The sequence below is a fragment of the Microtus oregoni genome, unplaced genomic scaffold (genome assembly GCF_018167655.1).
Source record: "Microtus oregoni isolate MIOR12 unplaced genomic scaffold, Mior012 000002F_ref0000024, whole genome shotgun sequence".
NCBI classification, from domain to species: Eukaryota; Metazoa; Chordata; class Mammalia; order Rodentia; family Cricetidae; genus Microtus; species Microtus oregoni.
Window position 1 is genome coordinate 7,613,489 of NW_024543061.1, and position 16,534 is coordinate 7,630,022.

Here is a 16,534-nt window from a genome sequence, read left to right on the forward strand (position 1 = left end):
TCACCCTGTTAGCCTTTCCTGTCTCTCTCTATACTTCTGCTTGGCCATATGATCTTCCAAATATTCCCCTTCTACCATCACATACATAATATTCAGAGATCGTAGTAAGTGCTCATAGTATATTCTTTTATAAATCATTGCACTCATATTTTTATATCAGTAAGCATCAGTTGTGCTTGCTTATGATACAGTGTGGCTCAAAAGTAAAATTCTAAGCAGAGAATTCTCTAATCATTTATTGCAGAAAACCCTAACCCATTTCACCACCTATTAGAGTTTACTATTAATGAATAGAAAAGCACTCACCCGGCCGGCCTTTGATAAACACCCACATAGAATGAGGCTCTAAGAAGCAGTTATAAGGAAGAAATGTCATCAGCTCATCTCCCTCTAGACTCATAATTTTCATGTCATCTGGAAAAAGGGAAGTTCTGAACATGACGTTGTTGGAAAGTGCAACCATCAAATAGGAAAGTAAACTTTCCTAATTCCAGGAAAACAATGCAGTAGGAACAAATGAGCTCTGGGTTTCCAATGTGAGAGCTCTCTCCCAAGGCCATATCTGTCTGTGTAGATTAGCTGCTCTCAAGCCTTGTGAGCCAAAAAAAGAAAAAAAAAAACTAGTAACATTGCTTTTAACAAAAGCAGACAAACATTTCAGATTCCCCCAAGGTATCCTTCCTATTTCCAAAATATTCCTGGTGATCATTATGCTTCCTTTAGGGACTCATCTAGAAAGTATTAACATTTTTGTTAAAATTAAGAAACTGTCACCTCCTCCAAACACACTTAGGAAAAAAGCAATCTTTCTTACAGAAAGCACAGAGAGGAGGTGATGTAACAGTACTATCATCAAAAGCAGGCTGTGGAGCTAGGGACATAGCTCAACTGATTAGACTGCATGCCTAGAAAGTATGAATCCCTGAGTTTGGAGCCCAGTGCCACATAATCCAACATTGTAATGGACATACATAAATTACTACACTGAGAAAGCAAAAGTGGAAGATCAGAAATTCAATGCTGTCTACCCCATGGAAAGTTCAAATCTAGTAGGAGATCAATCTGCATTTCCCTGCCAAACAGTTTTTTCCTCTACAATTTAGGCATGAACCTCCAGGCTCCAGTTGTGGACTGTTCTTCTATTCCTTCTCCTTAACCTCTTCCAGTGAGTGTACTCACAGGATTGTTTATATCCTACACTGAGAAGTACCAACAGAGTCTTGTTTTTAACACATAACTGTCAATGTCCCCTTCTTATAATTTACATAAAGTTTTATTTCAGCCCTAACCATAACTGTCACCTTGGTTATTCTCTTAATTCATATCCACCTGATTTTTAAATGGTGACATTTGGATGGACAAGATAGATCTGTGGGGTAAAGGCATCCTCCACCAATTCTTATCACTGCAATGCAATCCCAAAGACCCACGGGAGAAGGAGAGAACTTCTACCAGTGGACCTCTGACGTCCACATACACAGTATGGCATCAATGTGCACTTTTAGTAAATAAATAGTGAAAAAAACAAAAAGGATGAAATTAATTTTGTAAACCTAAATATCTTCTTATAGATAACAGCTCTCAGAACAAAGTGTAGAGAGGCTGAGGAAAGGAAGAGACTGTTGCAAGCATACTTGTTGAATTATTTTTGAATCACCAGTTCCCAAATAATGACATGGAGACATTTTATTAATTATGAAAGCTTGGCCTTTAGATTAGGCTTGTCCTCAACTAGCTCTTTTTGCCAAATTAACCTACTTTTGATAATCTACACGGTGACACATGGATTTGTGCCTTTCCTCATTTGGCAAGTCTAACTTTCTCCAAGCATGATGACAACAATTGTGGAATCCTCCTAATCTCTCTCTTTTTTCCTGGAAGTCCTACCTATTGTCTCCTGCCTAACTATTTGCCATTTAACTCCTTATTAAATCAATCAGAAGGTATCCTAGACATAGACACATATTTAGACTGTAAACAAATACTCACAACAAAAGAAATTATTAACATTGTGGCAGAAATTTATGATTTTCTTATTTAAATTTTTAAGTTTTAAAAAAATTACGCAAGAAATGTATTTATAAAATTTATTCTATAAGAGTACATGAATTTGAGTTGAGGTGAGAAGGGAATAAAGAGAAGTTGGAAGAATCAATGAACAGAGTGTTGGTGCTTTGAAAAGATAATCAAAACTAAAAAGCCCTTAGCCAAAATTAAATAAAGATACGACCCAAATTAAGACAATTAAAGATGAAAGGTAGTCATTAGAACAGACACTGATGAAATTTAGAAAACCATAAAGAAATACATTTAAAATACATATTTCACTAAATGGAAAATTATGAGACCTCTACCTGAAAAACAACTAATTTTTAGATTTCCTCCATAACCTACATACCTCTACCTACCTAGACAACTCTTTGTGCCATCCCCAATAATCCCCTCAATACCCAGATTTCCCATATCAGTCACCAGGGTAATCTTGCTGTGCACCCCAAACTTCTTTTCCATACCCTTATTATAACCTAACAAATTCAGACTGTGTCCTTAATTGGCCATCCTCTCAGACCATGGAAGACAATAGTGCTGAGAGAAATTTGGACAATGGAGGCTCCAGTGTATCAGCCTAGTCTGGCCTCCCCTGCCTTCCCTGCACAGGAGCTCTAGGATTGGACTACAGCTTACCTTACCATCTTCCTGCCCAGCCCCAGCACTCTACAGTGTCATATCCAGACTTTCAATCAGAACAGTTATTGGAGTTATATAGAAAATGTTGAGAATTTGGTTTAGAGAAACAGTTAACACTTTAAGTAGATAGATCTTAATTGGCCATCCTCTCAGACCATGGAAGACAATATTGCTGAGAGAAATTTGGACAATGGAGGCTCCAGTCTCAGAGGTTTCAGAGGAAATGAATATTAGTAAATAGCCTACAGACCATTCTTGTAATATTTTGGCAAAGAAAGTGGTTAGTTTCTGCCTTGTCCAAAGAATCTGCCTGAGGCTAAAGTGGAGAGTTTTAGGATTAATGTCTTTGTCAAAGGAAATTGCAAGGCATCCTAGTATTGACTGTGTCAGATAATTATAAGTGACAACTGTTAGGAATCGGCATAAGGGGAGCTGATGATGGCCCTACGGCCAGTACTGGGCTCTGAGTTTCTGCAGGTGGTTACAAGCAGTTCCTTTTTATCAAAGACAAAGTGACACACAGAAACAAACAGAAAAAAAAAGACAGACACAGAATCAAAACAAGAAGCCGCATAGTGCAAAACCAAAATTATAGATGAAGGCAGATCATGCCTCCCAGGGACTAGGGTGTCCTGGTTGCCCCTCCCTCAAAAATGTACGCATAGCATCCTCCTGGGCTGGGCAACAGGTTTAGGACATGTGTTATCCCCCCTTGATTTTGTTTCTATACTAGCCCCACGCAGATACAATTTTCAAATTACTAACTCACAATTACACAGAAACAGAAACACAGTAAACAAATAGACAGACATAAAAGCAAGCTTGTTCTTCCTTACCTCTAACTAGGTGGGTCTGGAGTGGGTCTGGGGGCAACTCTTTCCTGGCCAATAAACCAAATGTTGGACCCTAGTCCTATTACCGAGGAAGAGCCACTACAAGAAAACACTCTCACACTGCAATTGATTTAAAAGCAAGAAGATTTAATTCTGTTGCAACTCAATTTGAGGAATAGAGTCAACACATCAGGAACTGAGTCAACATCTAAGGGTATTCTTGCCTCAATTCCAGAAACAGATCTCTATTTGGAGAACATTCACAAGGACTCAGGGAGATGGAATTTTCAACATTTCAGTACGTGCATGTATAGTTGTTAGATACTTGGTTCCCAGGGGAGGGGGGATCACTAATGCTGAGAGGACTCAGATGGCCTCAGAGTTGTCTCAAAGTTCTACAATCTAAGGAACATTCCACCCAAATATAAAAGAATATACCTTCTTCTCAGCACCTCATGGAACCATCTCTAAAATTGATCACATACTCAGCAACAAAGCAAACCTCCACATACAAAAAAATAGAGTAACCCCTGAGTCTTCTCAGATCACTATGGATTACAGTTAGAATTTCATAACAATACTACTCTCAGAAAGCCTAAAAACTCATGAAAATTGAACAGTTAACTCCCTGAACTATCTCTGGGAAAAGAAAGAAAGATAGGAGAAAGAAAGAACGAAAGAAAGAAAGAAAGAAAGAAAGAGAAAATAAAAACTTCCTAGAATTCAATGAAAATGAAGGCACAGTGTATGCAAACCAATGAGAAACTGTGAAAGAAGTGATAAAACGAAAGGTTGTAGCACCAAGTTCCAACATGAAAAAATGGAGAAAGATCACATCAGTGACTTAACAGCACACCTTAAAGCTCTAGAACAAAAAGAAGCAGACGCATCCAATGACAGAAGACAGTAAATAATCAAATTGAGGGCTGAAATAAACACAATAAAAATGAAGAAAATATACAAAGAATCAATGCAACAAAGAGCTGGTTCTTTGATAATAATCAACAAGATAGACAAACCCATATCCAAACTAATCAAAAGGCAGAGAGAAAACATCCAAAATAACAAAATCAGATTTAAAAAGGTACATAACAAGAGATACTGAAAAAAATTGGAGAACCGTTAAAGCATACTACAGAACCTGTACTCCACAAAATTGAAAGACATAAAATAAAAGTAAAACCATTGTCCCACAGCAAATGGGCCCCATGGAAACCCCACAAATCCCAGGATATCACCAAGGATATTTATTGATTGCTCTTCACAAATTGGTGGCAAGGCCTTTTTGCTGAAGACAATCCCTACACAAATCATTTAACATAGAAAATTTGAGCTGGTGCCTATCTAGAACCTTCACCCCTATGGTTTAAGTGTTCATCATTCTGGAGTGTGCTCTGCACACCAACCCAACTACAAACTCTTCAAGATACAGTGGCCTGCCTGCCTCCAAGATATGCTGCTGCAACAGTGGCACTAAGCTTGTGTAAATAACCAACCAATATCTGCTTGGATTTAAAGCATGCACTCCATGAGATGAAATCCATGCCTGACACTGCTTGGGTGGATAAAAACCTGAGATCAGATAGGACAGAAGCCTAGGGAAAAACCAAATTCAGCAGAATTTCTACATTCTGCTATAATAACGTAGCACTGAAATGACTCCATCATCACAGAAGCTTCCTCTGAGAGAACTTGGGAACAAATATGGAGACTCATATACAGATAATATGCAGAATGAGCCCTCAAAAGACTCAGTTCTAAATGGATTACCTCCCTCAAATCTTGACCCTCAGGATTCATGGAACTCTGTGGAAGAGGAGGTGAATAGTATTTCAGAGCCAGAGGGACTGATGACACAAAGAAAACAAGGTCTTATCAGAGACTACTCCAACAAAATCAGGTGAGGGATTTGGAGTAGGGTACGAAGATTAAGCAAATGTCAGACTGAAAGACAATGAGACAGAAAACACAGGATAGATTTGGGGGACTGCCAGCTTACTATGCACAGCCACAAGTTTATTTCAGAGTCTGCGTATATACAAAACAGAACAAAGCACAGCACAGCACAGTCAGTATCTAACTACAAGACCATTACTGTCCTGTTGTAGCAGTGTCAAATTCTATCTTGATGTTCCTAAGGTTTGGCATCAGCAGTATTCTTTCTACTAGGTAGTGTGTCCTCTTCTGATGGGCAAAATGCTCTTTCCCATGGGCTTAATCAGAACTTTTTCATAGCCCTCAAGGATGCTGGAACAAGCAGAGTATCCAAGCTTGAACTCAAATGGCATTTTAAGTCAGAATTGACTCCAAATGAAAACTGAGTCACACGTGGGCTGCCACACCTTCTAAACACAGCACACCAACACACATATAAATTCAGAGACTGTGACAGCATGCACAAGCACCGCACAACTCTGCACTACATGGGGTCCTGGAGCTGAGAGAAGTGGACACAGGATCGCAATCCTAATTTAAGAGCAATCTTCTTTTTATAGCCCTGCAAATGAAAAATTAGTTTTCTTCAAGGGAGCCTCACTAGGGAAATAAACCACTCTTAAGGCTAGTTCCCATGCCCTGTCATAGATAATCAGCACAAAATAATCTAAATGGAATATTCACAGATCCTTTACATCTATATTGTGACTTTTGTTTTTTCAGTTTTTATAAACCTGTGTGTGCAAACATTGTGTTTTTCTACGTATGTATGTGTTACTTGTGCTTTTTCTTTTTTTTAGATTTTTTTATTTTTCCATTCAAAAATTTACATGTCCTCCCCTCCTCCTATTCCCCTCTTGCTCCCCCACTCACGCTCATCCCTCCCTCCCCCTTCTTAAGATAGGGCAGGGAACCCTGCCCTGTGGGAAGTCCAAGGCCTTCCCCTGTATAACCAGGCCTAGGAAGCTTTGCATCCAAATAGAATAGGGTCCCAAAAAGCCAGTACATGCAGAGAAAGAAGTCCTTTAGCAAAGGCTTCTCAGTCAGTCCCCATTATCGGCCACATTCAGAGAGTCTGGTTTCATTACATGCTCATTCAGGCCCAGTCTAGCTGGATTTGTTGAGCTTCCATTAGAACAGGCACACTGTCTCAATGGGTGGACCAACCCCTAGCAGTCCTGACTTCCTTCCTCATCTTCGCCCTCCTTCTGCTCTTCAAGAGGACCTTGGGAGCTCAGTCTCTTGCTCTAATGAGGGTCTCTGTCTCTATCTTCATCTGTCCTAGGGTGAAATTGCTATGGTGAAATTCCAGATAATCATCAGTGTGATACTGGGACAAGGCCAGTTCTGGCATCCTCTCCTCTGCTGCCCAAGGACCTAGCTGAGGACATACACATGAACACCAGAGATTCATGGCTTTAGGTTTCTTTCTGTGGTTTGCTCACAGTCCATGCCTGGCATCTGTGTCACCTGTGAGCCTTCATCACATCATTTTTGACATCCCTGCCCTGAAAGCTTCTCATGTGCCACACTCTGTCTCTGATCCTCCACCTCTCTCTCTTTGAAGATGTTGACTTTAAGCAGCATCTATAATGTGTCTGTTTCTTTTTCTTTTTAGTTGGTTTTATTGGTTAACTCATATTTCTAACAATTTATTTATGTGTTGTTGCTACTCTATTCTTATAACTTAATGACAGTAATTTGTTTCATTTTGTTCCATTTTATTGATAATTATATCATAATTCTACATTATTCATTTTCTACTCTAATTTTGTTGTACTTTTTTTGTGTGTGAAAGATGGGGAGATCTCACTCTGTAGGTCAAACTGATTTCAAGCTCACAATGCTCCTGCCTTAGCCTTCAAAATGCTGCGATCACAGGCAGATACCAACGCACCTGTCTTCACTTCCATTTAGTCTCCTGTACACATTAGTAAGTGATAAATAAGCAAGATAAAATGGACTTCTGATGTTCAGCAGGTAAACTAACTTACTTGGAATTTTGTGAATGTGTATTTTGTAACTGTTAGAGGAAATGTTTGCGATTTTGTCCTTAATAGCCTTAATACTATTCGAGAATTGCAAGTACTTTTCTCATTGCTAATGAAAATATTATATCATTATCAGTGCACAAAGTTAAATTTAGAAAACTTAAAATTTTAGAAATAAATTTATTTAATTAACACATACAAGACTCACTGAAATTTCCTGTTTTACATTTTTGTAAGAATATCCTTGCAAAGATTTAATAAATAAGAAAGGTGAGATTTCCAGATACTTTTGAAATATGTAGAAAATATCTGCTTCATTAGAAATCCATCAGTCAACTTTCATCCTGTTAGCTTTCTTATCTCTATCCACACTTCTGTTTGGCCCTGTAGTCTTCCCTTTCTAACATCACATATATTATATTCAGAGATCACAGTAAATGATCACAGTATATTCTTTTATAAATCTTTACAGTCACGTTTTTATGTCAACAAGTATCAGTTTTGCTTGCTTATGACCACAGTGTGGCTCAAAAATAAAATTCTTAGCAGAGAATTGTCTAATCATTTATTACAGAAAACTGTAACCCATTTCACCACCTACTTAGAGCTTACTATTAATGAATAGAAAAACACTCACCAGCCAGGCTTTTGATAAAGACCCACATAGAATGAGGCTCTAAGAAGCAGTTATAAGGAAAAAATGTCATCACCTCATCTCCCTCTAGACTCATAATTTTCATGTCATCTGGAAAAGGACAGTTCTGACATTGAAGTTGTTAGAAAGTGCAACCATCAAATGGGAAAGTAAACTTTTCTAATTCCAAGAAAACAGTGAAGTAGGAACACTGAGCTCTGGGTTTCCCATGTGAGAGCTCTTCTCCCCAGGCCGTATCTGTCTGTGTAGAGTAGATGCTCTTAGACCTTGTGAACAAAACCAAACTAGTATCATTTCTTTTTAACAAAAGGAGACAAATATTTCAGATTCCCCCAAGGTATCCTTTCTTTTTCCAAAACTTTCCTGATAGTCATCATACTTCCTTCAGGGACTCATCTATAAAGGATTAACACTTTTGTTAAAATTAAGAAACTGCCACCTCCTCCAAACACACTTAGGAAAAGTAATCTTTCTTACAGAGAGCACAGAGAGGAGCTGATGTAACAGTACTATCATCAAAAGCAGGCTGTGTAGCTAGGGACATAGCTCCAGATGATTAGACTGCATGCCTAGAAAGTATGAATCCCTGAGTTTGGAGCTCAGTGCCACATAATCCAACATTGTAATGGATATATATATATATATATATATATATATATATATATATATAGTGTAATATATATATACATATATATATTACACTTTTGAAATAGATCATGAATTTTAAGTTGTCTGCCCCATGGCCAGTTCAACGCTATAGGGAGATCATGCTGCATTTTCCTGCCATAATACTTCCTCTACAGTTTAGGCATGAACTTCCAGGCTCCAGTTGTGGACTGTTCTTCTATTCCTACTACTTAAAATCCTGTAGTGAGTGTACTCATAAGATTGTTTATATCCTACACTCAGAAGTAAAAACCAATAGAATCTTGTTTTTAACACATAACTGTCAATGACCCCTTCTTAAAATTTATCATAAAGTCCTTATCAACCCTAATTATAGTTCTGGCTAGCAGAGGATGGGCCCATAACCCAGAGGTCGATGGATCAACCCTAATTATAATTGTCACTTTGATTACTTTCATAATTCAAATCCATCCTATTTAAAAGGTGATATTTGGGTGGACAAGATAGATCTGTGGGATAATGGCATTTGCACCAAGAATCATCACTTGCACGCAATCCCAAGGACCACATAGTAGAGAGAATTTCTACAAGTGGACCTCTGACCTCCACATACACAGTATTGCATCAATGTGCACTTTTAGTAAACAGATAGTACAAAAACAAAAAGGGTGAAATTTATTTTGTAAACCTACATATCCTCTTATAGGCTAACAGCTCTCAGAACACAGTGGAGAGAAGCTGAGGAAAGGAAAAGACTGTAGCAGGCATCATTGTTGAATTATTTTTGGATCACCAGCCCTCAAATAATGACATGGAGACTTCTAATTAATTACGAAAGCTTGGCCTTTACCTTAGGCTTGTCCTCAACTAGCTCTTTTTGCCAAACTAACCTACTTTTGATAATCTACATGCTGTCACATGGATTTGTGCCTTTCCTCAGTATGGCAAGTCTAACTTTCTCCAAGCTGATGACAAAATCGTTTAATACTCTTAATCCCTCTCTCTTTTCCTAGAAGTCCCACCTATTTTCTCTTGCCTAACTATTGGCCATTTACCTCCTTATTAAACCAATCAGAAGGTATCCCAGGCAAAAACAAATATTTAGAGTGTAAACAAATACTTCAGAAAATATTAACATTGTGGCAGAAATTTATGAGTTTTTATTTAACTTTTTAACTTTTACAAAAATTTCACAAGTAATATATTTACAACATTTATTCTGTAAGAGTACATGAATTTGAGTGGGGTGAGAGGGAACTCAGGAGAAGTTAGAGAAATCAATGAACAGAGTGTTGGTGCTTTGAAAAGACAATCAAAACTAAAAAGCCCTTAACCAAACTGAAATAAAGATAAGACCCAAATTAAGAAAATTGAGAGGAAAGGTAGTCATTAGAACAGACACTGTTGAAATTTGGAAAACCATAGAGAAATACATTTAAAATACATATTCCACTAAAGTGAAAATTATGAGACCTCTACCTACAACACAATGAATCTCTAGATTTCCTCCATAAACTACCTAGCTCCACCTACCTAGAAAATTCATTGTGCCACCCCCAATAACCCACTCCATAGTCAGAGTTCCTATATCTTCACCAAGGTATATCTTGGTGTGTACCCCAAGCTTCTTATCCATACCCTTTCTATAATCTAACAAATTCAGACTGTGTCCTATAACCAGTTTATCAGCCTAGTCTGGCCTTTCGTGTCTTTACTACAAAGGAGCTCTAGGATTGGACCACAGCTTACCTTATCATCTTCCTGCCCAGCTCCAGCACTCTACAATGTCATATCCAGGCTTTCAACTCAGAATAATTATTGGAGTAATATAGAAAATGTTGAGAGTTTGGTTTAGAGAAACAGTTAACACTTAGATAGACCTTAATTGGCCATCCTCTTCAGACCATGGAAGACAATATAGTGCTGAAGAAATTTGGGCAATGGAGGCTCCAGTCTCAGAGGTTTCGGAGGAAATGAATAACAGTAAATAGCCTACAGACCATTCCTGTAATACTTTGGCAAATAATGTGGTCAGTTTCTGCCTTGTCCTTCAAATCTGCCTGAGGCTAAAGTGGGGAGTTTTAGGATTAATATCTTTGGAAAGGTAATTACAAGACATCCTAGTATTGGCTGTGTCAGATAATTATAAGTGATGATTCTTATGAAGATCTACATTGAAGAGGAGCTAAATGACAAAGATAAATATAAAATGTACAGTTTGAGGAAAAAAGAAAAAAGAGGAAATATAATCTTGGAGCCAACTCTTAAAGAAACATTTAATGAAAAGCCTAATACTAAATGGAATAAAGAGAGTGGTGTTGTCAAATTCATTTGTATTTTAGTAAATAAAGCTTGCCAAAAGATCTGAGAGTAGCAGAGTCAGCCTTACAGTCCAGGCAGATGATAACACAAAACTTTAATCCCAATAGCCATACTAGCTCTCATAGAAACTGGGCAGTAGTCATGCACACCACTAATCCCAGCCCCAGAGAAGTATTGAAGACTGGAGGAGAAAGTTCTCACACAGTCTCATCAGAGATTCCTGGAGGTGGGATCAATTGCCATTTCTGACTGAGGTAGAGGTAAGAGCCAATGGCTGGCTGTTTTGCTTTTCTGAACTTCAGGTGGAACCCCAATATCTATCTCTGGGTTTTTATTAATAGTGCTACAGAATGGCAAGATCCTATCAAGGTAATGCTCTAACCAGTGAAAGGGAAAGGCATGAGGGATTTCCTGGGCCTTAACAACAAAATGACTTTGACCACCTGATTCTGGATTGAGTCAATAACAATATTGGAAAATAATCAGGGTAGCTGATGATGGCCATGGGGCCAGTACAGGGCACTGAGTTCCTGTAGGTGCTTGTTTTGTTCCATTTTATCAAAGACAAACTGAAACAAGCATACAAAAAGAGAGGCACAGACTCAAAACCAGAAGCCGCACACTGCAAAACCAAAAGTACAGATGAAGGCAGATCATACTTCCTGGGGACTAGGGCATCCTGGTCGCCCCTCTCTCAGAAATGACCATATAGCATACTCCTGTTCTGGGGCAAGAGGTCTCAGGACATGTCTGCCTCGCGTCTTGTCCCATTTCAATACTAACCTTGCAAAGGTACAAATTTTCAAATTACTAACTAACAATAACACAGAAAGAGAAAAACAATAAAAGAATAGACAGACATAAAAGCAAACTCGTTCTCTCTTGCCTCCAATTGGTTGGTTCTGGAGTGGGTCTGGCGGTGACTCTTTCCTGGCCAATGAACCAAATGTTGGACCCTAGAGTCTGATTACCGATTACAAAAGAAAACACTCTCACACTGCTGCAGTTTATGTAAAAGCAAGAGGATTTAATTCTGTCGTAACAGGGTCTTTCAGCATTTGAGAAGCCAAAAGACCCTGAATAGCTGGTACAAGCTATTTTTAAAGTAAAACGTCATAGAAACAAGGTGGGGGAAAATTGGAGGTTGTTCTTCAACTATTGTGATTGGCTTATTCAAAGGGCTATTGGCAATGATTCGTCTGAGCCATGGCAAGAGAGTAGTTGCTAGATCAGGCGGGGTAAGGGTGAACATCTGTGGATCAATGTGGCCCTATTTTAGGAACTGAATCAACACATCAGGAACTGAGTCAACATCTAAGGGTTATCTTGCCCCAATTCCAGGAACAGAGCTCTATTTGGAGAACATTCACAAGGACTGAGGGGAGATGGAAAGTTCCCAACATTTCAGTAAGTGCATGAATAGTTGTTAGGTCCTTGGTTCCCAGGGGAGGGGAGAGAACTAATACTGAGAAGCCTCAGAAATGGCCTCAGAGTTGTTTTAAAGTTCTACAATCTGTAGAACATTCCATTCAAATACAAAAGACTATACCTTCTTCTCAGTTCCTCATGGAACCTTCTCTAAATATGATCAAATACTCATCAACAAAGCAAACCTCCACAGATACAAAAAAAAATACAGAGTAAACCCTGAGTCTTATCAGATAAACATGGATTACCGTTAGAATATAACAACAATACTACTCTCAGAAAGCATACAAACTCATGAAAATTGAACAGTAAACTCCTTGAATATCCCTGGGTCAAGAAAGAAAGAGAGAGACAGAGACAGAGAGAGAGAAGGAGAGAGAGAGAGAGAGAGAGAGAGAGAATAACTTCCAAGAATTCAATAAAAATAAAGGCACAATGTATGCAAACCAATGAGACACTATGAAAGCAGTGCTAGGAGGAAAGTTCATAGCACCAAAGGCTAACATGGAAAAAAAATGGAGAAAGATCACATAAGTGACTTAAAAGCACACCTGAAAGCTCTAGAACAAAAAGAAGCAGACTCATCTAAGAGAAGTATAAGACAGTAAATAATCAAATTGAGGGCTGAACTAAATGCAATAAAAATGAAGAAAACAATACAAAGAATCAATGCAACAAAGAGCTTGTTCTTTGATAAAAATCAACAAGATAGACAAACCCATATCCAAACTAGTCAAAAGGAAAAGAGAAAACATCCAAACTAACAAAATCAGAAATAAACAAAGGTACATAACAAGAGATACTGAGGAAATTTGAAGAATCATAAGGGTATAATAAAAAAATACTATACTCCACAAAATTGGAAAACATAAAATAAAAGGACAATTTTCTAGACAGCTATCATATATCAAAATTAAATCAAGGCAATGTAAGCAATTTAAATAGACCTATAAACTGCAAGAAAATAGAAGCTGTCATCAAAAACCTTCCAACCACTCCCCAAAAAAAGAAAAGAAAGATATAAAAAAAGAAAAGAAAAGACCAGGGCTGGAAGGTTTTAGTGCAGAATTCTACAAGAACATCCAACAAGAGCTAATAACTATACTCCTCAAAGTGTTCTGCATAATAAAAACAGAAGGAACATTGCCAAACTTTTTGTGAGGCTACAGTTACCCTAATATCAAAACCACACAAAGACTCAACTAAGAAAGAGAATGACAGACCAATCTCACTCATGAAAAAGCATTTGACAAAATCCAACACCCTTTCATGATAAAGGTCTTGGATAGATCAGGAATAAAAGGAACAAATCTAAATATTATAAAAGCAATATACAAGTCAACAGCCAACATGAAATTAAATGGGAAGAAACTCAAAGCAGTTCCACTAAAACCAGGAACAAGACAAGGCTGTCCACTCTCTCTATATCTCTTCAAGTTTTTAAGTTCTGGCTATAGCAATAAGAAAATAAACGAAGATCAAGGGGATTCAAATTGGAAAGGAAGAAGTCAAACTTTTTTATTGCAGATGACATGGTATCATATATAAGACCCCAAAAACTCTCCCAGAAAACTCCTATAGCTGATAAATACATTCAGTGATGTGGTAGGATACAAGATTAATGGAAAAGGGTCATCTGTCTATGTGTTACTTTCATTAGTTAATAAAGAAACTGCCTTGACCCTTTGATAGGACAGAAAATTAGGTAGGCAGAGTAAACAGAACAGGATGTGGGGTAGAAGGCAGTGAGGCAGTCGCCATGAAGGTCCGGCCCAAGATGGACATAGGTTAGAATCTTCCCAGTAAGCCACCACCTCTTGGTGCTACACACATTAATAGAAATGGGTTAATCAATATGTGAGAGTTAGCCAGTATGAGGCTAGAGCTAATGAGCCAGGCAGTGTTTAAATGAATGCAGTTTGAGTGTTGTTATTTCCGGGACTAAGCTAGTCTTATGGGAGCTGGGTGGGATGAAAAGCAGGCCTGCTCGCTTCATTACTACACAAGATTAATTCAAAAAAAATCAGTAACCCTCCTATATACAAATTATATAAAAGCTGAGAAGGAAATCAGAGAAGCAGCACCTTTTAAAATGACCACAAATAGCACAAATATCTTGGGGTAACACTAACCAAAGAAGTGAAAGACCTATTTGACAGGAACTTTAAGTCTTTGAAGAAAGAAATTGAAGAAGATACCAGAAAATGAGAAGACCTCTCATGTGCTTCGATAGTTTGAATCAACATAGGAAAAGTGGCAATCCTACCTAAATTACTCTATAGATTCAATGCAATCCCCATTAAAATCACAACACAATTTTTCACAGACCTTGAAAGAAAAAAATAATTTCATATGGAAAAACAAAAATCCCAAAATAGCCAAAAGAGTCTTGTACAATAAAGGAACTTACAGGGGCATCACCATCCCTGACATCAATCTCTATTACATATGTACAGTAATGAAAACAGCTTGGTGATGGCATAAAAACTGGGAGTTGACCAATGATTTCAAATTGAAGACATGAATATTAATCCACACACTTATGAACACCTGATTATTGAAAGAAGCTAAAATTATACAATAGAATAAATAAAGTATCTTCAACAAATGGTGCAGGCCTAACTGGATGTAAACATGTAGAAGAATGAAAACAGATTCATATCTATCCCTATGCCCAAAATTCAAGTCCAAATGGTTTAAAGAACTCAATATAAATCCAACCACTCTGAACAGGATAGAGGAGAAAATGGGAAGAATCATTCAAAGCATGAGCACAGAAGACCACTTCCTAAATTTAACCCAAGTAGCAAGGATACTGAAAGAAACAATAAATAATGGGACCTCCTGAAACTGGGAAGCTTCTGTAAAGCAAAGGACACAGTCAAGAAGTAAGAAGGGCAGCATACTGAATATGAAAAGATTATCACCAACCACACATCATACAGAGGACTGATCTTACACATGTCAGAATGGCTAAGATAAAAAAACACCAATGATAGCTTATACTGGAGAGGGTGTTGAGAAAGGGGAACACTCATCCATTGATGGCGAAATAGCAAATTTGTACAAACACTTTGGAAATATGTATGGTGGTTTCTCAGAAAATTGGAAATCAACCTACCTCAGGATCCAGCAATACCACTCTTAGTAATATACCCAAAAGATGCTCTAGCATACTACAAAGACATTTATTTGTTCCACTATGTTCATAGCAGCATTATTTGTAATAACTAGAATCTGGAAAAAACCTAGATATCCCTCAACCAAAGAATGGATAAAGAAAGTGTGGCACATTTTTACTTTAGAGTACTACTCAGCAGTAAAAGACAATGACAACTTGAATTTTGCATAAAAATGAGTGGAACTAGAGGACACCATCATGAGTGAGGTAACACAGACACAAAAAGACAAATATAGATGGGTATGTACTTACTCATAAGTGGTAATAGATATAAACAATAATAGATATAAACAAAGGATATTGAGCCTATAGTTAATGATCATAGAGAAGCTAATTAATAAGGTGAACCCTAAGAAATGTATATAGATCCATAATAGACAAGATTGTCTGACAAAATTGGCAGCTTGGAGTTGAGGGGAGAAGGTAGGGTGGAAGAGAAAGAGGAGGGGAGAAAGAGAGGAGTGAAGAAAACTTGAGGGAATTGGATAGTTGAGATGGAGGAAGGACAGAAATATGATCAAGGAATGAGATATCTTGATTGAGGGAGCCCTTAATGATCTAGAAAGAAAACTGACTCTATAGAAATTCCAAGGAATGCACAAGTAAGACCCCAGCCAGGACCCTAAGCAATAGAGGAGAGTCTGAACTGGCCTTGCCCTGTAGTCAGACTGATGAATATCTTAAATGTCCTTATAGAATCTTCATCCAGCAATGGATGGATACAGAGGCAGAGACCTCCATCAGAGCACTGGACTGAGCTACCGAGGTCTAGCTGAAGAGAGGGAGAAGTGAGAATATAAATAAAAGGTCAAGACCATGATGGATACATGCATTGAAACAGTCTACCTGAGCTAATGGGAACTCATCAACTCTA